Here is a 25,369-nt window from a genome sequence, read left to right as displayed (position 1 = left end):
AGGCCGAACTCCTCCAACAACATCAGGAAGAAAGGCGAGATTGGCAGTGCCAACCCGCAGGAGATGTAGGAGGTGAACAAAACAAACTCCCCGGTGGCGAGGTCACCAAGGGGGACGGCGCCTGCGTGGATCCTCTCGGTGAGCGTCGGCGCACCCCATCCAAGCAGGTTGCGCACCACATCGAGCGTCGCCTCGGTCTGGAAGCGGTCGGGTTGGGCAAGCGAAGTCATGGCGTCGGCGGTGGCACAGGTGTGGAGCAGGAGAGCACGAATGTAAAGGGGCGCAGAAAGCTCGAAGGCGAAAGGGCACAACAAGAAGAGAGAATGCGAAAGCGTAACTGCTGCACGTGGGGAGAATCCCTTTTCAAGGAAGACTCTCTCGCTCTCGCCCATCTCGCCCGGCGCACACCAAAGCGACCCAGCCTCTGATACGGGGGCCCGAGGCCACAAGTCATACAGTTGGTGTGTGGGTCTCCGAGTACTGAGAAGGCGAACCGCCACGCGAGAGGCGAACCGCCGCCCGTGGTAGTGCGCCTCTCCATCTCCGCCGGAAGCAACGGCCCAGTCTGTGACACGGGGGCCCGGGCCCACAAGCCATACTCATTGGGCGTCGGTTTCTGAGTACAGAAAGAGCGAACCGCCGCTCGCGCCAGTACTGTGCCTCCTCGGGGCCGCCGCAGAAGACAGAGAAGGTAATTTTTCGCCCCGATGCAGCGGTATCGAGGCACCTCACGCATGGCTCGGCGAGACCATCATGCGTGGGGGCCGCGGGTCAGTCAGCCACGGGGACAGACGTGGTAGTTGGCGTGTCCGAAGGCGGACTGGTAGTGATTACATCAGCAAACGGACGAAAGCGGCGCGCCAATCGCCAGTCAAGCTTTGGCCCCACCTGCAGGCTCGTATCCTCCCCTGAGGTGGGCCCGAGGGCCACCGTCGGTACCCTGAAACAGGGGTACCCCTTACTACAGTGAGAGGGCACGGTGCCCACGCGGCTATCTCTAGTCGCGTGGTAAACAACACCCGACCCCACCACATGGACGGCTCCAGGGCCGCCACGTGGCCAGAAAAGATGATACACTCCAAGGTATCAGCGATGGGTCCGGGCCCCCATGGGAAAGTGCTGGATCCCTGCATATACGGACCGGACCTCTAGGCAGGGTCTAGAACCTCCACGGGTACAGACCGGACCCCCGGGATGGGTCTCGGACCTCTCTGTATGGGGTCCGGGACACTCTCAGCAGGGTCCCAGGATTCTGGGATAAAGAATACCCAGGCCTTAATCAAGGCCACGCGGGGGTTCGGAGCCAACACGTGTTCGGACCATACCATGTACGCTTCTACTTCCCACCCAGGCAGAGACCCGATGCTGCCACGTGGCCTACTGCCCGTGACGTGAACCAGCGGGCGGAGCCTGACGTAAGGCCTCTGGGCCGCGCGTCGCTACATTTATTGTGGATAAGACACACCGCCTGACAGGCGATGTGCCGCCTCGACATTTAATGAGCCATGTCCATTCCACTGACAGGCGATGTGCCACCTCAGCATTTAATGTGCCCTGTCCACTCCGCTGACGGGTGGCGACCAGGCCATCCTGCAGGCGGCGTGCCTGTCCATTCCGTTGGCAGGCAGTACGCCCGTGCTGCGGAGTGCACTGTGCTCATCATCACTCGTACGTTGTCAGGGAAGCTTCCGCTGCACGCTAATGCTACGCAGATCGCAGATATCAGGGCGCAAGGAGATTGCACTAGCGACTAGCATTAGTTGCTCCAAGTATTACATCCGTTATGTTCCTGGGCCCGCATGTCAGGGCTCAGCACCCTTGTACGTGCCCCCTTGAGCTATAAAAGGGGAGGCACTATAAGTGCAATCAACCCTAATCGAGGGTTTTGGTGATTAAATGACAAAACAAACAGAGAGTCTAACAAGTTTGCTCCTAGCATGTACACAGTAATTCTACAGACAGGAGAAGGACTGATCTTACGAGCATAAAAATGTAAAGCACAGCGGATTTAAAATTCCACATCAAATGGCGTGCTCCAAGTGCTTAGAAACATAGGCGGCGCTCAATTTATAATTCTTGAGTCATAGGAATCACCGTGCAATTAAGAGGGATCCGCGATTGTTAAGTAAGTTATGCAATGAGCTAAGTTCAAAATTGTGGCGGAACCACCCGAATTATTCCAGCTTAAGTGCCTAAGTCACGCCTCAGGGGCCGTAACACACTTAAATCAGAATAACCCGTCAGTCCCTCAGATCTAGTCTGATAGAGCCACTTAACCAGGATCAAATTCCACAATCTCACTCGAAGGCGAGTCACAGAAGAAATACAATAATACAAGAAACCTCAAATTAAGTACTGAGTTATTACATAAATCGGAGTTTTTGAGTAGCAAATAAGAGTTCACAAAATAAAATGCAGCGGATAATCGATGTCGTCGGTATCGAGGAAATGGGCAAGGCCTAGCCCACTACTCCTCGTGCTCCTCTCCTGCCGGAGCAACATCCCACTCGACCGTCCAACCCGGTGGCAGGGTGGTAGGCCAAGTCACACCATCAACCATTTCCTGAATGGTACCTGCAAAAATTATGCCACAAGCAAGGCTGAGTATACTAATACTCAGCTAGACTTAACCGGTGGGAGGAGTCTACTCCTCTACCTCTAGACTATGCAGCTGTTTGGCTGAGGGGTTTGGTTTGCCAAAAGCACTAGCTGTTTGGCTGAGGGGTTTGGTTATGCCCGCGACGCTGCCTAGCTGCCATCTGAAAACAGAGATTGTCGCCATTGTTATCCCAACTCACAGTTCGAACGACAAGATATCATCTCATTATGGAAGGGAAAATGCCATAATCATAATATTAGGTTCGAAATGAAGATAACATGGTGACAAATATCCCACAGATTTCAAAAGTTCACAGGGTTACATCAATCAGGGGAAAGTACCCATAAGCCTAGTCCAAAATCTAACATTAACTTAGCTCGCATAGGTTTCTATCCGCCTAAAAGTGTCGAAGCGACTGCTTAACCCTGAGCGGTGGAAGTGACACTGGATACGGGTGAAGGAGGCATCGCGGAGGTAGTCCCATTGGCACCAGGGGCTGGTCCTAGCTCCTCGGGAGCCTCTTCTCCCTCGCTTCCTGCTTCATTGGCCTCCATCTCCAGGTGGTGCATGTCCAAGTGGTCGTTTGCTTCTTCGAGTTCCCTCTGCACATCGTGAAGCTGGTTCTCCAAGACATCAATAGTGTTGTCTCGGATCTCCACCTGCTGCTCCAAGGTGGTGATGCGCTGGCTCAGCCTCTCCACCTGCAGATCCTTCTCTACCAACTCGGTGGATAGATCGACCACAAAATCTTCTCGACTGTCGAGAGTGAGCTTGGCAGTTTGAGCGGTGTTAGCAAGGAGTGCCATGGCATCGCTCTGAAGGGCCTGAAGGCGGTACAGTGCACTCATGCACTGAACAGTGACCCTCCCAACCAAGTCAGGATACATCGCCCACACATCCTTCACATGGCTCACGCGGTTACACCACATGGGATCATCCTTCTTCTCAGCAGGGAAGAGTCCCAAGGGGTGCACCACCATCTCCAGGGGATGGTAGCCACAGAAAGTCGTCAGAGTCTTCATGGCTGCCGCTTCAACGGTGTCGTCCGTCCTGAGTCCAATCGTCTCAGAATCAAGAGAACGCCAACCCGGCTGAAGAGGATGAGCCTCCAAAGTCAGCCAGACCCGACAACGAGGTACCTGATGCTCCTCATACAACTGCACCGTGTACAAAGGGGCGTAGGGTAACCAGCGAAGTTAAGCACTTCCCACAAGATGGAAGGAAAGCCATCGCGAGAAAGGAAGTTAGAACTGAAACGAGAGTCTCCTCCACAGGCGGGGGTGGGTGAATTCATCTGTGGAAGGGAATCAAGGGTAAAGATTATGGTGGAAGGAAAAAGAAAAAAAAAGAGCCCGGATGGTTTTAAAGAAAGTGGGTTAGCTCAAAATTTTAATTCCTCTTTGTGTTTTATAATGCATGCATGCTGGAAGTAACGTTGCCTCTCAAAAGGAAATATGGTGCTTTTTAGGGCATCCTTAAAAATATAAGTACTGGCCCACGGGGCCTAATTAATTAGCCACCTATTTCTCCCTCTATGCCTAAGGCCTTTCGTCCTAGGTCTAGCGGTCTAGTCCTGACGATCTGTAGCAGTTTCTAGGCAAGTTTTAGATTTTGAAAATTGGTATTCATGGTTTATTGTCCTTCTCTGTGGTGGAATTTGCTCCGATACCAGCTGTGGCGGAACCACCCGAATTATTCCAGCTTAAGTGCCTAAGTCACGCCTCAGGGGCCGTAACACACTTAAATCGGAATAACCCGTCAGTCCCTCAGATCTAGTCTGATAGAGCCACTTAACCAGGATCAAATTCCACAATCTCACTCGAAGGCGAGTCACAGAAGAAATACAATAATACAAGAAACCTCAAATTAAGTACTGAGTTATTACATAAATCGGAGTTTTTGAGTAGCAAATAAGAGTTCACAAAATAAAATGCAGCGGATAATCGATGTCGTCGGTATCGAGGAAATGGGCAAGGCCTAGCCCACTACTCCTCGTGCTCCTCTCCTGCCGGAGCAACATCCCACTCGACCGTCCAACCCGGTGGCAGGGTGGTAGGCCAAGTCACACCATCAACCATTTCCTGAATGGTACCTGCAAAAATTATGCCACAAGCAAGGCTGAGTATACTAATACTCAGCTAGACTTAACCGGTGGGAGGAGTCTACTCCTCTACCTCTAGACTATGCAGCTGTTTGGCTGAGGGGTTTGGTTTGCCAAAAGCACTAGCTGTTGCTAAATTCAATTTTTAGCTTTTCAAATTCTATCATCATTAACTTAGCTAGATTTGCTCCTTCTAAACATACATGGTAACAAGCATTTAGTTCAATCAACAAGTTATCTCATGTAACCTCATTTCACTTCTTACTCGATGTAGTACAAGGGGTCAAGCAGTCTCATTAGCTGCGAGAAGCAGACGATTCGAATCGAGTTTTAACCTTGCAAGGTAAACCTAAACACACGGCATGTCAGGGTACTCCGACCCCACACATGACAACCGTCCCCATCGATTCCCCGTTCGCGTCCAGGCCTCACTGCCTTGGCATACAATGCTCCACTGACCCCGGCTGCCGCCGTGCAGTGACCGCACTTGTACCCACCATAGCTAGCATGGGAGACCCAGTCTCAGGTCGCATGAGGGATAAAGTCCGCGCCCGGCTTCACTCAGGTACTAGGTTTACCGGTTACCATTTTTCCCGGCATGTGCTTAGTACGTTCAAAAGCTTGACTCAGGTATCCACACATTAATCCTTAATTCCTTTTTCCCGTCTCATGGGCAAGGCATCCTCCCTGGATCCAAGTCCATAGACTAACATATATCCCATTATCAAGATGAATACAATCAATTCCTGACCTCGCGCGAGAGTGCTAGAAAAATCACTCGACTTCTACCGAGATCCTGATTAGCAAGCAGCTACTCGACCTAGCATACTAGTATTCATCTCAAAAAGGAATCCTAAGTTCATGCAACTAGAGGTTTCAAGCAACTCCTACACTTAAGTGCACATTACAATCCTACAAGCATTAAGTGTAGTAAAGTAGCATATAATAATACGGTTATGCATAAAACCGGGGCTTGCCTTCAATTGCTGGGGCTGCGGGGAGATCCTCAATAGCAGCCTCTGAAGCCTGCTCCTGGTCCTCCTCTTGGGCAGGTCCTTGCTCGGGGATGAGCACGTACTCTCCGTCGGCAAGATTACAATCTAATGAATGCAATGCGTAAGATATATGCATGATACGATATGTGCTTTTAGAAATTATAACTTTGGAGGTGTATGATCTACTTGAGTTAAACAAGGTTAACTTTACTTATGTAAGACCCTTGGGTGGTATACTTGGTAAATTGGGTTAAACTTAGCTAAGGTAAGTGGTAGGTTTTTTTTTGGGTTCCACTGAATTCCTTTTAAGTCTTAGTGAGAGTTGATAAGTACTCAAGTTAGACTTATTAGGGTGGGGTTTATTTCTTCTTCCCTTTTCTTTTACTCTCTTAAATGTTTTGGAGTGGGTTTGAACTACAAGTTGATTTTATAAAATTCTAAAAATTCTGCAAAAATTACAGTGGCTTGGTACTGGTTGATGTTTCTCTGTCTCAAAATTTGGGGATCAGAAAGTGAATGGTTTTCTCTGGACAAAATTATTAAATTCTAGGGCAGAAGGGGTGCTTTGAACTACAACTATTATTTAACAGTGGGTAATTCTGTAAAACTTATTTTTGCTGGCTTTTAGGTGTTATAACATGACTTGATACAAATTTCTAGTCATTAATACCTTTTAATTATTTTTCTATGGTTTTCTCAAGTTTCTAGCCAAATAGGTGCTTTCCACTACCACTATATTTGAAAAATATCAAACAACAGAGTTCTTATTTTTCTTAGTTATTGTTTTGCGCAAGAGCAATCATTCTGAAGTTTGGCATCTTTTTTGCTTAAGGGAAAGGGGTGGTATGCATTATTTGAATTAAGTGGCCTTTCTCATAAAACATTAGCAATAGGTAAGAGTTTGCTCCCTTTTCATGGGTTTGTATTTTTCACTGGTGGTTCATCTCATTATGGACTTAGCAAATTTTTGGTTGCCCATTATTACATTATTAGGGGTTGTTCATGATTTATTTGGAAAATGCCTCATTATCATATTATATTTATTTTCCCTACTTAAAATGTTGGGATGATGTGTTCTTTATTTTTGTAGTGGGGCTCTGGGGTTGTAAGTCCACTGGATTTTTATTATTCATTTTGGGTATAGTTTTGTAATTCCAATAATTGATTTTCAGTTCAATAAGGCTAAATAAAGCATTCTAATTTAAAACTGATCTGGACTAATGGTCTCTTTATTTTTCCTAGGTTCTCTGTTACTTAAGCAAACTAGGAAAAATAATTGTAATCACTGTTCATCAATTTCTAATGCCTTTCTGGTTTTTCCTAAGTTTTAGGCAAAATAGCTTTAATTGAATATCTACATCATATTTTCCAATGCTGGGGTTCCTACTATTTTTAAACAGTGTCTAAATGAGGTTTAAATACCAACAAATTTTCTTAAGTTCAGTACCTAAGAAAAACTAATTTTCCTTAATTAAACTAGGTTTGGTAAGTTTCTGTTTTTAATTTTAAACTCTAAAATTTAGAACAGAAAGCATATGGTTTATCATTTTTAAATGATAGTTCATAATATTTAGGATTTAGCAAAATTAGTTTGACAACTTTTTATTAAGAATTCATCAAGTTATGGGTTTTCTAAGTTCTCTGGTCATTTTAAAAAGATTAACAGAATTGATTTAATGGAAAACCACTTTGCACGGGGGTCCCTGGCGGGTATTTTAAGTTTTCTTCGCGGATCAGTCCCTAGGCTACTATTCACATGGGTCACTGACGTTACAGAAAACCCCTCGGGTTCTTCAAATCCTAACCCGAGGTCCTTCTCCTAATTTAAATAGTAACCGCGACGGAAGAAAGGGCGGAGGGGCTTACCGGCGGCGAGATGGCTCCGGTGAAGTGGTCGAGGACGTAGGGGAGGTCTCGGGGATCACAACGGTGTGCGGGTCGCCGTCGGGGATGGCCGGAGTCGGTCGGTCCACGTGCGCAGGCGGGGATGCTCGTCGGCGGCGAGGAGTCCGGCCTGCTCACGGCGAGATAGTTCAATTGGACGGGTCAGAGAGGTTCACGGGATGCCAGAGAAGATATGGGTGCAAGGAATTGGACGGAGACTCACCGGTTAGCTCTGTCCACGCTCGGCGGCGAAAGACCGAAGTCCGGTGAGGTTGATCTCGGGCCTCCGGTGAAGTCCGGCCTGGTCCGAGGGCTTGGAAAGCTTCACGGGCCACTGGCGGAGCTAGCCGAAGCACTGGCTTGACTTGGGGGTGGCTGGAGTGGGCTGGCCACGATGGCCGAAGCTCTGGCGGCAATGGCTGGCGGAATTGAGCTCGTCGGAGCTAAGGAGAAGGGGGCTGGCCGGTGAAGGTGAGCGCGGGGTGAAGTGGGGCGCGCCTGGGGAGGCTTTATAGGCACGGCGCGGTGCACGGGCGGCCGTGGACCGGCGAGCGCGCGCGGGCGTGCACTGGGAGGCGCGGTGCACGAACGGGCGTGAACCGGAGGTGTCAGCCACGGTCGAACACGTGTGCCCGTTGCTTCTGCCCATGTTCAAGCGCTGGTTGGGTGCAAATCTTCGCGAATTTGGGCATGATCGCTGTGAAGGATTTGTTCACCTGACCTTGCTTTGTCTTTTGTGTATGGACGTCGCGCGGTTTTAAGCTAGGGACAGGGAGTTGTAACGTCACCAAGGTGCCAATGTCAGAATGTCTGGTCCCGAGGTCAAACTACGCCAAAACCGTGTCAAATGAATTTGGTTTGAGTTCAAACTTTTCCAGGACGTGTTCAAGGGAATTTGGCACAACTTTGATATTTGGATCTTCTAGTTTTGAGTTTCGAAAAACAGAGAACGCAGTTGATCTTGGGAAAGAGGTCTGAATTTCAGAAATTCAGAAATCTGAATTTCTCCAAGGGTTAATGGTTCAAGGGCTGATTTGGGAATTTTAAAAAGACCAAAAGGCCAAACTCTCTTACTATGTTTTGTTAGTTACTTGGTGAACTAAAGTTTTGTAATTTGATCATATCTAAATTTTTGCATTTTCCCTCATGACTTCTCCCAATTCCCTTATATGCTTAACTTGGCTTACTTAGGGTTTATTAGGGTTGCAACATTATTACCTTTTGGAAAGACCCATTTGCTTTGATCATGATACTTTTAAGTATATGCTTGGTGAATTCTTTATTCTTAAGTTAATTTGATGCTCATGCTTACTTTGGTTCACATAAGATGATGGTTCTTGATTTGGCATTTTTAAGAGAAACCCTAGGTGACACTGGGGTGTCACAGCCTTCCCCCCTTAAAGAAATCTCGTCCCAAGATTCGGGCCAGAGTCCTCCCAGGGTGAAGCAAAGGGTGAGACTTATAGGAATTGAGTGATTATTGTCATTATTAGGGTAAAACTGCTCTTCGAATGTCATTCTCTTTGCAACTTCAGAAGGAAGCCCTTTTTAAGTTTTACTTCATAGTTACTTCATCTTGAATTAAGATCATATTTTTGAAAATTAGATTCGAAGGGCAGGAGGAGGGGTTGGGTGTGATTACGTACCAACTTCCTTAGGTAGGCAACCGGGGAAGTTGGATCTCAAGAATTCCTCGGTTTCCCAAGTAGCTTCCTCCTCTGAGTGATTACTCCACTGGACCTTGTACATCTTGATCGATTTAGCCCGAGTTGATCTTTCTTTGCAATCCAGAATCTTGGAGGGGTACTCTTGGTATGATAGATCTGGCTCTATCTCCAATTCTGGCTCTGGTATGATCTCGGTCGGCAATTGAACACACTTCTTTAGCTGAGATACATGGAAAACACTGTGAATGGCAGACATCTTTGAAGGTAACTTCAGCTTGTATGCCACGGGTCCACATGCTTCTATGATCTCATAAGGTCCAATGTAACGAGGGGCTAGCTTGCCTTTGATCCCAAACCTCTGCACTCCCTTGGTGGGTGATACCTTGAGGTATACAAAACTTCCCACCTCGAACCGGAGAGGTTTCCTTCTTCTATCATGGTAACTCTTCTGCCTGGCCTGAGCAGCTTCTAGATTCTTCCTGATTAGTTTGACCTTCCTTTCGGCTTCAGTCACTAAGTCAGGTCCAAAAAATTCTCTTTCTCCAGGTTGAGACCAATTGAGTGGTGTCCTACACCTTCTTCCATAGAGAGCTTCAAAGGGTGCCATCCTTAGGCTGGATTGATAACTATTGTTATAAGCAAACTCTGCCAAGGAGAGGTGCTTATCCCAGTTCTTGCCACTATCGATTGCACAAGCTCTCAGCATATCCTCCAGGATTTGGTTTACCCTTTCCGTCTGACCATCAGTCTGTGGGTGGTAAGCTGAACTCCTGATTAGCTTGGTTCCCAAAGACTCTTGCAATTGTTCCCAAAATCTGGCAACAAATTGGGCTCCTCGGTCAGAAACAATGGTCCGAGGTAATCCGTGCAAACACACGATCCGGTCAATATACAATTCTGCATACTTCTGAGCCTTATCAGTGGTGTGCATAGGAAGAAAATGTGCCACTTTTGTCAGTCGGTCCACAATAACCCAAATCAAATCATGATGACGAGAGGTGATGGGCAGACCCACAATGAAATCTATGCTGATGTCATCCCATTTCCACGAAGGTATGGACAGGGGTTGCAAGGCTTCAGCTGATTTCAAGTGGCTTGCCTTTATCCTCTGACAGGTGTCACATTCTGATACATACTGGGCTATCTCCCTCTTCATTCTGGTCCACCAGTACAAAGGCTTCAGGTCATGGTACATCTTGGTGCTTCCCGGATGCATAGTGAATTTGGAGAGATGAGACTCATCCAAGATTTTCCTCTTGAGGTCCTGATCTTTAGGAATTACCAATCTGCTTTTGAACCATAACACACCCTTTTCATCCTGGCGGAAACAATTATACTTCTCAATCTTCTGATGGAGATTCTTCTTGATAATTTGCACTCCCTTGTCACTGAGCTGGGCCATGATAATCTGGTCTTGCAAAGCTGGCTAAACAGAAATGTGAGACAAAGAACCAGAAGTAATCACTTCAATTTGCATCTTGCTCAACTCATCACACAAGGTGTTAATGCGAGAATCCATCAGAATACAATTGCATTGCATCTTCCGACTCAAGGCATCTGATACCACATTAGCTTTTCCTGGGTGATAATGTACCTCCAGGTCATAATCCTTGATCAGCTCTAGCCATCTTCTCTGCCTCATGTTGAGATCAGCATGAGTAAAAATGTACTTAAGGCTCTTATGATCAGTGAAGATGTTGCAGTGGGTTCCCATTAAATAATGCCTCCACATCTTTAATGCATGAACCACTGCTGCCAACTCGAGGTCATGAGTGGGATAGTTTTGCTCATGAGGCCTGAGTGCTCTTGAGGCATAAGCAATGACTTGGTTGTCTTGCATCAAGACACAACCTAGCCCGGTGCCAGAGGCATCACAATATACATCAAAAGGCTTGCTGTTGTCGGGTTGTGCCAATACTGGTGCTGTGGTCAGGTGCTGCCTTAATGCATGGAAGGCATCTTCGCACTTCTGACTCCAAACAAATTTGACTTCTTTCTTCAGCAACTCAGTTATAGGCTTCGCAATTCGAGAGAAGTCCGGAATAAATCTTCGGTAATAACCAGCTAATCCCAGAAAACTCCGAATCTGACGGATAGTTGTTGGTGGCTTCCAGTTCATCACCTCTTGCACTTTATCAGGATCAACAACTATTCCAGCCTGAGAGACAGTGTGACCCAAGAATTTGATTTCCTTTAGCCAAAAATCACACTTGGATAACTTGGCATAAAGGTGGTGCTCTCGCAGACGTTGAAGCACTACATGCAAATGCCCGACATGTTCTTCTTCGTTCTTTGAGTACACCAAAATATCATCAATGAATACCACTACGAACTTGTCCAATTCCGGCATGAAAACAGAATTCATCAGATACATGAAATATGCTGGTGCATTTGTCAGCCCGAATGACATCACCAAGAATTCATATAGCCCATATCTGGTTGAGAATGCCGTCTTCGGAATATCACTTGCTCGTATCTTGATCTGATGGTAGCCAGAGCGAAGGTCTATCTTGGAAAATACCTTGGCCCCGACCAACTGGTCAAAAAGAACATCAATACGAGGCAAATGATACTTGTTCTTGATAGTTACCGCATTAAGAGGGCGGTAATCTATACACAGCCTCAAGCTTTCATCCTTCTTCTTCACAAACAGTGCTGGACATCCCCAAGGCAAAGTGCTTGGGCGAATAAATCCCTTATCCAGCAGCTCTTGCAATTGCTTCTTCAATTCTACCAACTCAGCGGGTGGCATTCGGTAGGGCCTCTTGGAAATTGGGGCCGTTCCCGGTTGCAATTCGATGGCGAATTCAATATCCCGGTCTGGTGGCATTCCTGGCAATTCATCAGGAAAGACATCTGCATACTCACAGACCACTGGGATCTTCTTCAGAGGCAACTTCGTCATAGAGAAAGCACATGACTGAGTAGAACCTTGACTAGGCATAATTAAGGTGAAGTTCCCGCAGAACGGAGAATTAACTTCCACGGTACGGCTGGCTACATCAAGCACAACTTGGTGCAAGGTCATCCAATTAGCTCCTAGAATAATGTCCACATTTTCCAATCCCAACACAAGAAGAGTGGTTTTGACAATGTGGCTTCCCAGTTGAATAGACACACTTTGGTTTAATTGATTAGTTGCAATTTTACCCCCAGGTGTGACTATCATAAATGACCCTTTTGAGTGAGAGAATGGCAGTTTACATTTAGCACTAAACTTTTGGCTAATGAAACTATGAGATGCACCAGAATCAAACAGAATTAAAGCAGGTTGATTATAAACTGAAAAGATACCGGTCATGATAGGAGCTCCTTCTGGTACTTCCTCTAGAGTAGTGAAGTTGAGCTTCCCTTGCCTGACTTGCACCTTCTGCTTTCTTCCCTTGTCTTGATTTGGTGCTGGCATCTGCCTCTGCTGGTTCCTGGGACAATTCTTGGCATAGTGGCCCACATTGCCACAAGTGAAACACTTGTTCCCATTGCCCTGGCGGAACTGCTGCTGCTGCGGAGGCTGATTGTTCCTTGGGGCTGGAGCTGGATAGCGGTGGGGTGCCGGCTGCTGCTGCTGAGGTGGCCTGATCACCCATCTGCCTGCCTGCTGCTGAAAACCCCTGCTCTGATTGTGAGAAACAATCCGGAACCTCTGAGCCTGAGCGGATGGTGCTGCCATTGGTGCCTTTCTCTTCTTCTCTGCCCGGTGAGCAACAATGCAATCCTCCTGGGAGATGGCCATGTTGACCAACTCATTGAAGCTATCAGCCCGGACAGTGTTGAGTCGTTCCCGCAGCTTGGTATTGAGACCCCTGCGGAAGCGATCTCTCTTCTTTTCATCAGAATCAGCATGATACCCTGCATACTGGCATAAGTCGTTGAAGGCTTGCGCATACTGCAGTACTGTGCGGGTTCCTTGATTAAGGGCCAGAAATTCATTCAACTTCCGATCAAGAATGCCAGCTGGGATGTGGTGCCCTCTGAAGGCAGTCTTGAATTCCTCCCAAGATACTTCCCGATCAGCGGGGAGCATAGCACGGAAGTGGTCCCACCAAGTCCGAGCAGGGCCGCGAAGCTGCTGTGCGGCGAAGCGAGCCTTGGCCTCATCAGGGCAGTCTCCCGTGAGGAGGGGAAACTTGGACTCAACGACGCGAAGCCATACGTCGGCGTCCAACGGATCCTCTGCCTTGGTGAACAAGGGTGGCTGCGTGCTCAGAAACTCCTGGTAAGTTGCCATAGCATGAGGTCACTGATGCTGGCCTCCACCATGCTGCTGAGGGTGGGGCTGGCACTGCAAGAGCTGTCGCAGAATCTCATTCTGCTGGGCCATCAGCTCCTGCACTGTGGGAGCTGGAGGAGGTGGCGGGGGAACCTGCTCGTTATGCCCGCGACGCTGCCTAGCTGCCATCTGAAAACAGAGATTGTCGCCATTGTTATCCCAACTCACAGTTCGAACGACAAGATATCATCTCATTATGGAAGGGAAAATGCCATAATCATAATATTAGGTTCGAAATGAAGATAACATGGTGACAAATATCCCACAGATTTCAAAAGTTCACAGGGTTACATCAATCAGGGGAAAGTACCCATAAGCCTAGTCCAAAATCTAACATTAACTTAGCTCGCATAGGTTTCTATCCGCCTAAAAGTGTCGAAGCGACTGCTTAACCCTGAGCGGTGGAAGTGACACTGGATACGGGTGAAGGAGGCATCGCGGAGGTAGTCCCATTGGCACCAGGGGCTGGTCCTAGCTCCTCGGGAGCCTCTTCTCCCTCGCTTCCTGCTTCATTGGCCTCCATCTCCAGGTGGTGCATGTCCAAGTGGTCGTTTGCTTCTTCGAGTTCCCTCTGCACATCGTGAAGCTGGTTCTCCAAGACATCAATAGTGTTGTCTCGGATCTCCACCTGCTGCTCCAAGGTGGTGATGCGCTGGCTCAGCCTCTCCACCTGCAGATCCTTCTCTACCAACTCGGTGGATAGATCGACCACAAAATCTTCTCGACTGTCGAGAGTGAGCTTGGCAGTTTGAGCGGTGTTAGCAAGGAGTGCCATGGCATCGCTCTGAAGGGCCTGAAGGCGGTACAGTGCACTCATGCACTGAACAGTGACCCTCCCAACCAAGTCAGGATACATCGCCCACACATCCTTCACATGGCTCACGCGGTTACACCACATGGGATCATCCTTCTTCTCAGCAGGGAAGAGTCCCAAGGGGTGCACCACCATCTCCAGGGGATGGTAGCCACAGAAAGTCGTCAGAGTCTTCATGGCTGCCGCTTCAACGGTGTCGTCCGTCCTGAGTCCAATCGTCTCAGAATCAAGAGAACGCCAACCCGGCTGAAGAGGATGAGCCTCCAAAGTCAGCCAGACCCGACAACGAGGTACCTGATGCTCCTCATACAACTGCACCGTGTACAAAGGGGCGTAGGGTAACCAGCGAAGTTAAGCACTTCCCACAAGATGGAAGGAAAGCCATCGCGAGAAAGGAAGTTAGAACTGAAACGAGAGTCTCCTCCACAGGCGGGGGTGGGTGAATTCATCTGTGGAAGGGAATCAAGGGTAAAGATTATGGTGGAAGGAAAAAGAAAAAAAAAGAGCCCGGATGGTTTTAAAGAAAGTGGGTTAGCTCAAAATTTTAATTCCTCTTTGTGTTTTATAATGCATGCATGCTGGAAGTAACGTTGCCTCTCAAAAGGAAATATGGTGCTTTTTAGGGCATCCTTAAAAATATAAGTACTGGCCCACGGGGCCTAATTAATTAGCCACCTATTTCTCCCTCTATGCCTAAGGCCTTTCGTCCTAGGTCTAGCGGTCTAGTCCTGACGATCTGTAGCAGTTTCTAGGCAAGTTTTAGATTTTGAAAATTGGTATTCATGGTTTATTGTCCTTCTCTGTGGTGGAATTTGCTCCGATACCAGCTGTGGCGGAACCACCCGAATTATTCCAGCTTAAGTGCCTAAGTCACGCCTCAGGGGCCGTAACACACTTAAATCGGAATAACCCGTCAGTCCCTCAGATCTAGTCTGATAGAGCCACTTAACCAGGATCAAATTCCACAATCTCACTCGAAGGCGAGTCACAGAAGAAATACAATAATACAAGAAACCTCAAATTAAGTACTGAGTTATTACATAAATCGGAGTTTTTGAGTAGCAAATAAGAGTTCACAAAATAAAATGCAGCGGATAATCGATGTCGTCGGTATCGAGGAAATGGGCAAGGCCTAGCCCACTACTCCTCGTGCTCCTCTCCTGCCGGAGCAACATCCCACTCGACCGTCCAACCCGGTGGCAGGGTGGTAGGCCAAGTCACACCATCAACCATTTCCTGAATGGTACCTGCAAAAATTATGCCACAAGCAAGGCTGAGTATACTAATACTCAGCTAGACTTAACCGGTGGGAGGAGTCTACTCCTCTACCTCTAGACTATGCAGCTGTTTGGCTGAGGGGTTTGGTTTGCCAAAAGCACTAGCTGTTGCTAAATTCAATTTTTAGCTTTTCAAATTCTATCATCATTAACTTAGCTAGATTTGCTCCTTCTAAACATACATGGTAACAAGCATTTAGTTCAATCAACAAGTTATCTCATGTAACCTCATTTCACTTCTTACTCGATGTAGTACAAGGGGTCAAGCAGTCTCATTAGCTGCGAGAAGCAGACGATTCGAATCGAGTTTTAACCTTGCAAGGTAAACCTAAACACACGGCATGTCAGGGTACTCCGACCCCACACATGACAACCGTCCCCATCGATTCCCCGTTCGCGTCCAGGCCTCACTGCCTTGGCATACAATGCTCCACTGACCCCGGCTGCCGCCGTGCAGTGACCGCACTTGTACCCACCATAGCTAGCATGGGAGACCCAGTCTCAGGTCGCATGAGGGATAAAGTCCGCGCCCGGCTTCACTCAGGTACTAGGTTTACCGGTTACCATTTTTCCCGGCATGTGCTTAGTACGTTCAAAAGCTTGACTCAGGTATCCACACATTAATCCTTAATTCCTTTTTCCCGTCTCATGGGCAAGGCATCCTCCCTGGATCCAAGTCCATAGACTAACATATATCCCATTATCAAGATGAATACAATCAATTCCTGACCTCGCGCGAGAGTGCTAGAAAAATCACTCGACTTCTACCGAGATCCTGATTAGCAAGCAGCTACTCGACCTAGCATACTAGTATTCATCTCAAAAAGGAATCCTAAGTTCATGCAACTAGAGGTTTCAAGCAACTCCTACACTTAAGTGCACATTACAATCCTACAAGCATTAAGTGTAGTAAAGTAGCATATAATAATACGGTTATGCATAAAACCGGGGCTTGCCTTCAATTGCTGGGGCTGCGGGGAGATCCTCAATAGCAGCCTCTGAAGCCTGCTCCTGGTCCTCCTCTTGGGCAGGTCCTTGCTCGGGGATGAGCACGTACTCTCCGTCGGCAAGATTACAATCTAATGAATGCAATGCGTAAGATATATGCATGATACGATATGTGCTTTTAGAAATTACAACTTTGGAGGTGTATGATCTACTTGAGTTAAACAAGGTTAACTTTACTTATGTAAGACCCTTGGGTGGTATACTTGGTAAATTGGGTTAAACTTAGCTAAGGTAAGTGGTAGGTTTATTTTTGGGTTCCACTGAATTCCTTTTAAGTCTTAGTGAGAGTTGATAAGTACTCAAGTTAGACTTATTAGGGTGGGGTTTATTTCTTCTTCCCTTTTCTTTTACTCTCTTAAATGTTTTGGAGTGGGTTTGAACTACAAGTTGATTTTATAAAATTCTAAAAATTCTGCAAAAATTACAGTGGCTTGGTACTGGTTGATGTTTCTCTGTCTCAAAATTTGGGGATCAGAAAGTGAATGGTTTTCTCTGGACAAAATTATTAAATTCTAGGGCAGAAGGGGTGCTTTGAACTACAACTATTATTTAACAGTGGGTAATTCTGTAAAACTTATTTTTGCTGGCTTTTAGGTGTTATAACATGACTTGATACAAATTTCTAGTCATTAATACCTTTTAATTATTTTTCTATGGTTTTCTCAAGTTTCTAGCCAAATAGGTGCTTTCCACTACCACTATATTTGAAAAATATCAAACAACAGAGTTCTTATTTTTCTTAGTTATTGTTTTGCGCAAGAGCAATCATTCTGAAGTTTGGCATCTTTTTTGCTTAAGGGAAAGGGGTGGTATGCATTATTTGAATTAAGTGGCCTTTCTCATAAAACATTAGCAATAGGTAAGAGTTTGCTCCCTTTTCATGGGTTTGTATTTTTCACTGGTGGTTCATCTCATTATGGACTTAGCAAATTTTTGGTTGCCCATTATTACATTATTAGGGGTTGTTCATGATTTATTTGGAAAATGCCTCATTATCATATTATATTTATTTTCCCTACTTAAAATGTTGGGATGATGTGTTCTTTATTTTTGTAGTGGGGCTCTGGGGTTGTAAGTCCACTGGATTTTTATTATTCATTTTGGGTATAGTTTTGTAATTCCAATAATTGATTTTTAGTTCAATAAGGCTAAATAAAGCATTCTAATTTAAAACTGATCTGGACTAATGGTCTCTTTATTTTTCCTAGGTTCTCTGTTACTTAAGCAAACTAGGAAAAATAATTCTAATCACTGTTCATCAATTTCTAATGCCTTTCTGGTTTTTCCTAAGTTTTAGGCAAAATAGCTTTAATTGAATATCTACATCATATTTTCCAATGCTGGGGTTCCTACTATTTTTAAACAGTGTCTAAATGAGGTTAAAATACCCACAAATTTTCTTAAGTTCAGTACCTAAGAAAAACTAATTTTCCTTAATTAAACTAGGTTTGGTAAGTTTCTGTTTTTAATTTTAAACTCTAAAATTTAGAACAGAAAGCATATGGTTTATCATTTTTAAATGATAGTTCATAATATTTAGGATTTAGCAAAATTAGTTTGACAACTTTTTATTAAGAATTCATCAAGTTATGGGTTTTCTAAGTTCTCTGGTCATTTTAAAAAGATTAACAGAATTGATTTAATGGAAAACCACTTTGCACGGGGGTCCCTGGCGGGTATTTTAAGTTTTCTTCGCGGATCAGTCCCTAGGCTACTATTCACATGGGTCACTGACGTTACAGAAAACCCCTCGGGTTCTTCAAATCCTAACCCGAGGTCCTTCTCCTAATTTAAACAGTAACCGCGACGGAAGAAAGGGCGGAGGGGCTTACCGGCGGCGAGATGGCTCCGGTGAAGTGGTCGAGGACGTAGGGGAGGTCTCGGGGATCACAACGGTGTGCGGGTCGCCGTCGGGGATGGCCGGAGTCGGTCGGTCCACGTGCGCAGGCGGGGATGCTCGTCGGCGGCGAGGAGTCCGGCCTGCTCACGGCGAGATAGTTCAATTGGACGGGTCAGAGAGGTTCACGGGATGCCAGAGAAGATATGGGTGCAAGGAATTGGACGGAGACTCACCGGTTAGCTTTGTCCACGCGCGGCGGCGAAAGACCGAAGTCCGGTGAGGTCGATCTCGGGCCTCCGGTGAAGTCCGGCCTGGTCCGAGGGCTTGGAAAGCTTCACGGGCCACTGGCAGAGCTAGCCGAAGCACTGGCTCGACTTGGGGGTGGCTGGAGTGGGCTGGCCATGGTGGTCGAAGCTCTGGCGGCAATGGCGGGCGGAATTGAGCTCGCCGGAGCTAAGGAGAAGGGGGCTGGCCGGTGAAGGTGAGCGAGGGGTGAAGTGGGGCGCGCCTGGGGAGGCTTTATAGGCACGGCGCGGTGCACGGGCGGCCGTGGACCGGCGAGCGCGCGCGGGCGTGCACTGGGAGGCGCGGTGCGCGAACGAGCGTGAACCGGAGGTGTCAGCCACGGTCGAACACGTGTGCCCGTTGCCTCTGCCCATGTTCAAGCGCTGGTTGGGTGCAAATCTTCACGAATTTGGGCAAGATCGCTGTGAAGGATTTGTTCACCTGACCTTGCTTTGTCTTTTGTGTATGGACGTCGCGCGGTTTTAGGCTAGGGACAGGGAGTTGTAACGTCACCAAGGTGCCAGTGTCAGAATGTCTGGTCCTGAGGTCAAACTGCGCCAAAACTGTGTCAAATGAATTTGGTTTGAGTTCAAACTTTTCCAGGACGTGTTCAAGGGAATTTGGCACAACTTTGATATTTGGATCTTCTAGTTTTGAGTTTCGAAAAACAGAGAACGCAATTGATCTTTGGAAAGAGGTCTGATATTCAGAAATTCAGAAATCTGAATTTCTCCAAGGGTTCATGGTTCAAGGGCTGATTTGGGAATTTTAAAAAGACCAAAAGGCCAAACTCTCTTACTATGTTTTGTTAGTTACTTGGTGAACTAAAGTTTTGTAATTTGATGATATCTAAATTTTTGCATTTTCCCTCATGACTTCTCCCAATTCCATTATATGCTTAACTTGGCTTACTTAGGGTTTATTAGGGTTGCAACATTATTACCTTTTGGAAAGACCCATTTGCTTTGATCATGATACTTTTAAGTATATGCTTGGTGAATTCTTTATTCTTAAGTTAATTTGATGCTCATGCTTACTTTGGTTCACATAAGATGATGGTTTTTGATTTGGCATTTTTAAGAGAAACCCTAGGTGACACTGGGGTCTCACAAAAATCCCTTGAAAACATCTTCGAGAACATTTTTCCAGATCATGAATGCCCTTGAGAAAAACAAATTTTACTTCCCACAAAAACTCCACTTTTGTTCTCTTCAAAATAATCAAAATTTGGTTTCAGCCCTGGAAACCGGTTCAACTGGTCCTGAAACCGATTCAACCGGTTTTGGAACTGCTCCTCTGTCATCCCTGCTCTGACCTGTCTGACAGTTAGAGCTGTCAGAAAAGTCGCTGCAGATCTTTTGGGAAAACCGGTTCAACCGGATTTTCCCCTTACTCAACCGGTTTTGGATCCGGTCGAGTCTCCGGCTGAGTAGGTTAGTGAACCGGGATCTCCCTGGTAGAAACCGGTTCAACCGGTCTGAAAACCGGTTCAACCGATTTTTACTCCTTTTCTCCCAACGGCTGCGAGCTTTTGGGGGATCCTTTATATACCCCCCCACACTCTCTCTCACTTACTTCTACCTCTCCCACGAAATCTTGGCTGACCAAACTCCCAACAAGTGCATTCATTTCACCTTTCACACCCGCAATCGCATCTCCTTCAATCATTTGAAGGACCCTTGGTGTGAGGTGAACTCGATCGAACACATTGTTAATTTCATCTCGATTCTCCTATTCTCTTTGTTCTTGAGCTCGTTGCAAACTTAACCTTGTGCGGATTTGTTACTCTTGGAACCTCGTGTTCCTTAACGGTTAGAGGTTGCTTGGGAGTCTCCAAATTTGTGGACGACCCCAAGAAGTTTGTATCACCCGCTCTTTGAGCTTATTTGAGAAGAGATTGCCTTGACCTTTGTGGTCGGCTTGTGGAGGATTAGGGTTGGAAAAGACCCAGCCCTTTGTGGGCTCCTCAACGAGGAGTAGGACACCTTTGTGGTGGTTGCCGAACCTCGAGTTATATTGCGTGTTCTTGTGTGTTCTTGTTAAGCGCTTTAAATTCGTTGGTTGGTTCATATTATCCATTCGAGTAGATTTTGTGTAGGGCAAGTCTTTAGCTAAATTCTTCACTACTTCGTATTTGTTTAACAGATTATCTAATCTAAGTTGAGCAGGTTCAAACTTGTTCAGTTGTAATCAAAATCAACTGAACCGGTTTGCACCAGTGCAACTTTAATTTAACCTATTTTGAAGTTTTTTAGTGAAAAATTTTAGGTGTAGCCTATTCACCCCCCCTCTAGGCTACTTTCAATTGGTATCAGAGCTTCGTACCTCGTTTTACGCTTAACCGCGTGAGGAAACGATCATGTCTACTCAACGGGACCATGTGGATCCTCTCCTCGAGGAAATCCCCATCACATCTTCCAGTGAGGAAGTGGACCCCAAGGTCCTCGACCTCGCCATGAAGATTGCCGAGAAAATGTTCCTCAAAATGAAAGAGGAAGATGCTAAGAAAAAGGCCGAAGAAGAAGAATCAAGAAGAAAGGCCGAAGAAGATAAAGGTAAGGGAAAATTTGATTACAATGACAATCTAGTGGATCTTTTGGTGTCGAAGGTGTTGAGCAAGGTAAGTCTCAACACCGAAGGATCATCTACCAAAAGCAAAGGTAACGAATTTAGTAAAGTTCAATTCGATTACTCTAGAAATTTTATTCCCAACTTCTCTTCCGCCCCACTTGGAAAGTTACCAACTCTAAGTGAGTTGAACTATGACGAGTGGGCCGACAAGATGAAGTCACATTTAATCAGTGTGCATCCTAGTCTTTGGGAGATTGTTAATGTAGGTATGTATAAGCCCGCCCAAGGAGAAGAGATGACTCCGGAAATGATGCAAGTGGTTCATCGCAATGCTCAAGCAGTGAGCATAATTAAAGGAAGTCTTTGTCCAGAAGAATACCGGAAAGTTCAAGGAAGAGAAGATGCCCGTGACATTTGGAATATTCTTAAAATGTCACATGAAGGAGATCCCAAAGCTAAGAGACATAGAGTTGAAGCTTTGGAGAGTGAGCTTGCAAGATATGATTGGACAAAGGGTGAGTCGCTTCAATCACTCTTTGATCGGTTGATGGTGTTAGTCAACAAAATAAGAGTGCTTGGAAGTGAAGATTGGAGTGACTCCAAGGTCACAAGATTATTCATGAGAGCATATAAAGAAAAGGATAAGAGTCTAGCAAGGATGATAAGGGATCGTGATGACTATGGGGATATGACGCCTCATCAATTATTTGCAAAGATTCAACAACACGAGTCCGAAGAAGCCCCCATCAAGACAAGAGACTCTCATGCCTTGATCACTAATGAACATGACAACCCCAAGAAGAACAAAGACCACAAAGCAAAGAAAGTGGTCGAGACATCAAGTGATGAAGATAGTTCAAGTGATGAAGACACAACTATGTTCATCAAAACATTCAAGAAATTTGTAAGGAAAAATGACAAGTTCCAAAGGAAAGGAAAGAAGAGGGCATGCTATGAATGTGGCCAAACCGGTCATTTCATAGCGGATTGTCCTAACAAGAAGGAACAAGAAGCCAAGAAGGAATACAAGAAGGACAAGTTCAAAAAGGGAGGCAAGACCAAGGGATACTTCAAGAAGAAGAAATATGGTCAAGCCCATATTGGTGAAGAATGGAACTCCGATGAAGAGAGTTCTAGCTCCGAGGAAGAGGAAGTGGTGGCAAACGTGGCCATCCAATCTACGTCAAGCTCGCAACTCTTCACCAACCTACAAGACGACTCCTACACCCCAACTTGCCTCATGGAAAAAGGAGATAAGGTAACCTTATTTAGTAATGATTTTCCAAATGATGATGATGATGAACAAATTGCCATGAAAAATAAAATGATTAAAGAATTTGGCTTGAATGGATACAATGTTATCACCAAATTAATGGAGAAGCTAGATAAAAGAAAAGCAACTCTTGATGCTCAAGAAGACTTGCTTATCCTTGAAAAGGAAAGAAACCTAGAGCTTCAAGAATTGCTACACAATAAAGATGAAATGCTAGATGTCTTGACTAAGGAAGTATCTTTAGTCAAGATAACTATAGAGAATAAAGAAAAAGAAGTAATTAATATGAAAACCTCTATAGCTAATCTTGCAAATGAAAAGAATGCACTTGAATCAAGCATGTTAAGCTTGAATGTTCAAAATCAAGAACTTCAAGTGCAACTTGAAAATTGCAAGAACATCAATGCCTCATCTTTAGTGATTGAATATAAATCTAGCTCCTTAAATGATAATTTTTGCAAACATTGTGCCAAATATCATGCTTCTTGTTGTCTAACTAACCATGCAAGGAAGAATAGCCCACAGGTGAAGGTCAAAGGAATATTGAAAAGATGCTCTAGCAATGATGGGTTAAAGAAAGTTGAACCCAAGTACAAGTCCCTAAAGCCCAACAATGGAAGGGGGCTTGGGTTCAACTCATCCAAGGAAAACCCTAGCACAGTGCATAAGGGGTGGAGATCCCCCAAGTTCATAGAGGGAACCACCCTATATGATGCCTTGGGAAGGATTCACTCCTCAAATGACAAGTCACCTCAAGTAAAGGTAAACTTGAGTTCCACAAAGAGTAAGATGAAGGAAGTGGGATCCTCAAGTGGACAACAATTTAATGCTCCCATTTCTCACTCTTATCTTTGTGATTATATGTTGACTTGGGATTTAGGGAAATTGGTTGTCAAATATATGGGTGCCTACACTAAAAGAAAAGTCATGAAAAGAAGTGTGTGGGTACCCAAGGCTATAACTAACATTGTAGGACCCAATTCAATTTGGGTACCTAAAAGCATAGCCTAAACTTGTTTTGCAGGTCTACTCCTCTGGTGGGTCAAGTTGGGTGCTTGACAGTGGATGTACAAATCACATGACCGGGGAGGAAGACATGTTTCATTCATTGCAACTAACTCAAGAAGCACAAGAAATTGTGTTTGGAGATAGTGGCAAGAGTAAGGTGATTGGTATTGGCAAAATTCCTATCTCTGACCAACAATCACTTTCAAATGTTTTATTGGTAGATTCTTTAAGCTACAATTTGTTGTCCGTTTCACAACTTTGTGGAATGGGTTATAATTGTTTATTTTCTGATGTGGATGTGAAGATCCTTAGAAGGGAGGACTCCTCAGTTGCCTTTACGGGTCGCTTGAAGGGCAAGCTTTATCTTGTTGATTTCACAACAAGTAAAGTGACGCCTGAGACTTGTTTAGTGGCGAAGTCCGACAAGGGTTGGCTATGGCATTGTCGACTAGCTCATGTCGGTATGAGGAATTTGGCCAAACTTCAAAAGGATAATAACATCATTGGACTAACAAATGTTGTTTTTGAGAAAGATAGGGTTTGTGGCGCTGGCGCATGCCAAGCAGGAAAGCAACATGGAGTCCCACATCAATCAAAGAATGTGGTCACAACAAAGAGGCCATTGGAGCTTCTTCACATGGACCTCTTCGGACCTGTGGCTTACATTAGCATTGGTGGTAGTAAGTATGGTTTAGTCATTGTTGATGATTTTTCTCGATTCACCTGGGTTTTCTTTTTGAGTGATAAAGGTGAAACTCAAGAAATATTGAAGAAATTCATGAGAAGAGCTCAAAATGAGTTTGAGCTCAAAATCAAGAAAGTGAGAAGTGATAATGGGACGGAATTCAAGAACACAGGTGTCGAAGAATTCTTAGGCGAAGAAGGAATCAAGCATGAGTTCTCGGTTCCTTACACTCCACAACAAAATGGTGTTGTGGAAAGAAAGAACCGAACTTTAATTGAAGCAGCTAGAACCATGTTGGATGAGTACAAGACACCTGACAACTTTTGGGCAGAGGCGGTCAACACCGCCTGTCATGCAATCAATTGTCTCTATCTTCACAAGATCTACAAAAAGACTGCTTATGAGCTTCTCACTGGTAACAAACCTAAAGTTGATTATTTTAGAGTATTTGATTGTAAGTGTTTCATTCTTAACAAGAAAGTCAAGAGCTCAAAGTTTGCTCCTAGAGTGGACGAGGGCTTCTTGCTTGGTTATGCATCAAATGCGTATGGATATCGTGTTTTCAACAATACCACCGGTCTTGTTGAAATAGCGATAGACGTGACATTTGATGAGTCTAATGGCTCGCAAGGGCATGTTTCTAATGGCACTGCAGGAAATGAAGAACTACCTTGTGAGGCCATAAAGAAACTTGCAATAGGTGAAGTGAGACCTCAAGAAAAGGATGATGAGGAAGGAACTTTGTGGATGACCAATGAGGTTGTTGATGTGGGTGCAAAGGTGGTGGGTGACAAATCCTCCACCCAAGCAAACCCATCAACCTCAAGTCATCCAAGTCTTGAAGAAAATCATCAATCCCAAAGGATGCCAACTGTGGTAGAAGATGAACACGAAAGTGTTAATGATGAAGTGCCTCTTGATCAAGTGAATGATGAGGAGGAGCAAATACAAAGACAACCATCAGTGCCTCATCCTAGAGTCCATCATACCATTCAAAGGGATCATCCGGTGGACAACATCCTAGGTAGCATCAGGAGAGGGGTAACTACTCGATCTCATTTAGCTAATTTTTGTGAATTTTACTCGTTTGTT

This window comes from Zea mays, chromosome 4 (genome assembly GCF_902167145.1).
Source record: "Zea mays cultivar B73 chromosome 4, Zm-B73-REFERENCE-NAM-5.0, whole genome shotgun sequence".
Taxonomy (NCBI): Eukaryota; Viridiplantae; Streptophyta; class Magnoliopsida; order Poales; family Poaceae; genus Zea; species Zea mays.
The sequence above is the reverse complement of the archived record's forward strand: the minus strand, read 5'-3'. Positions refer to the sequence as shown.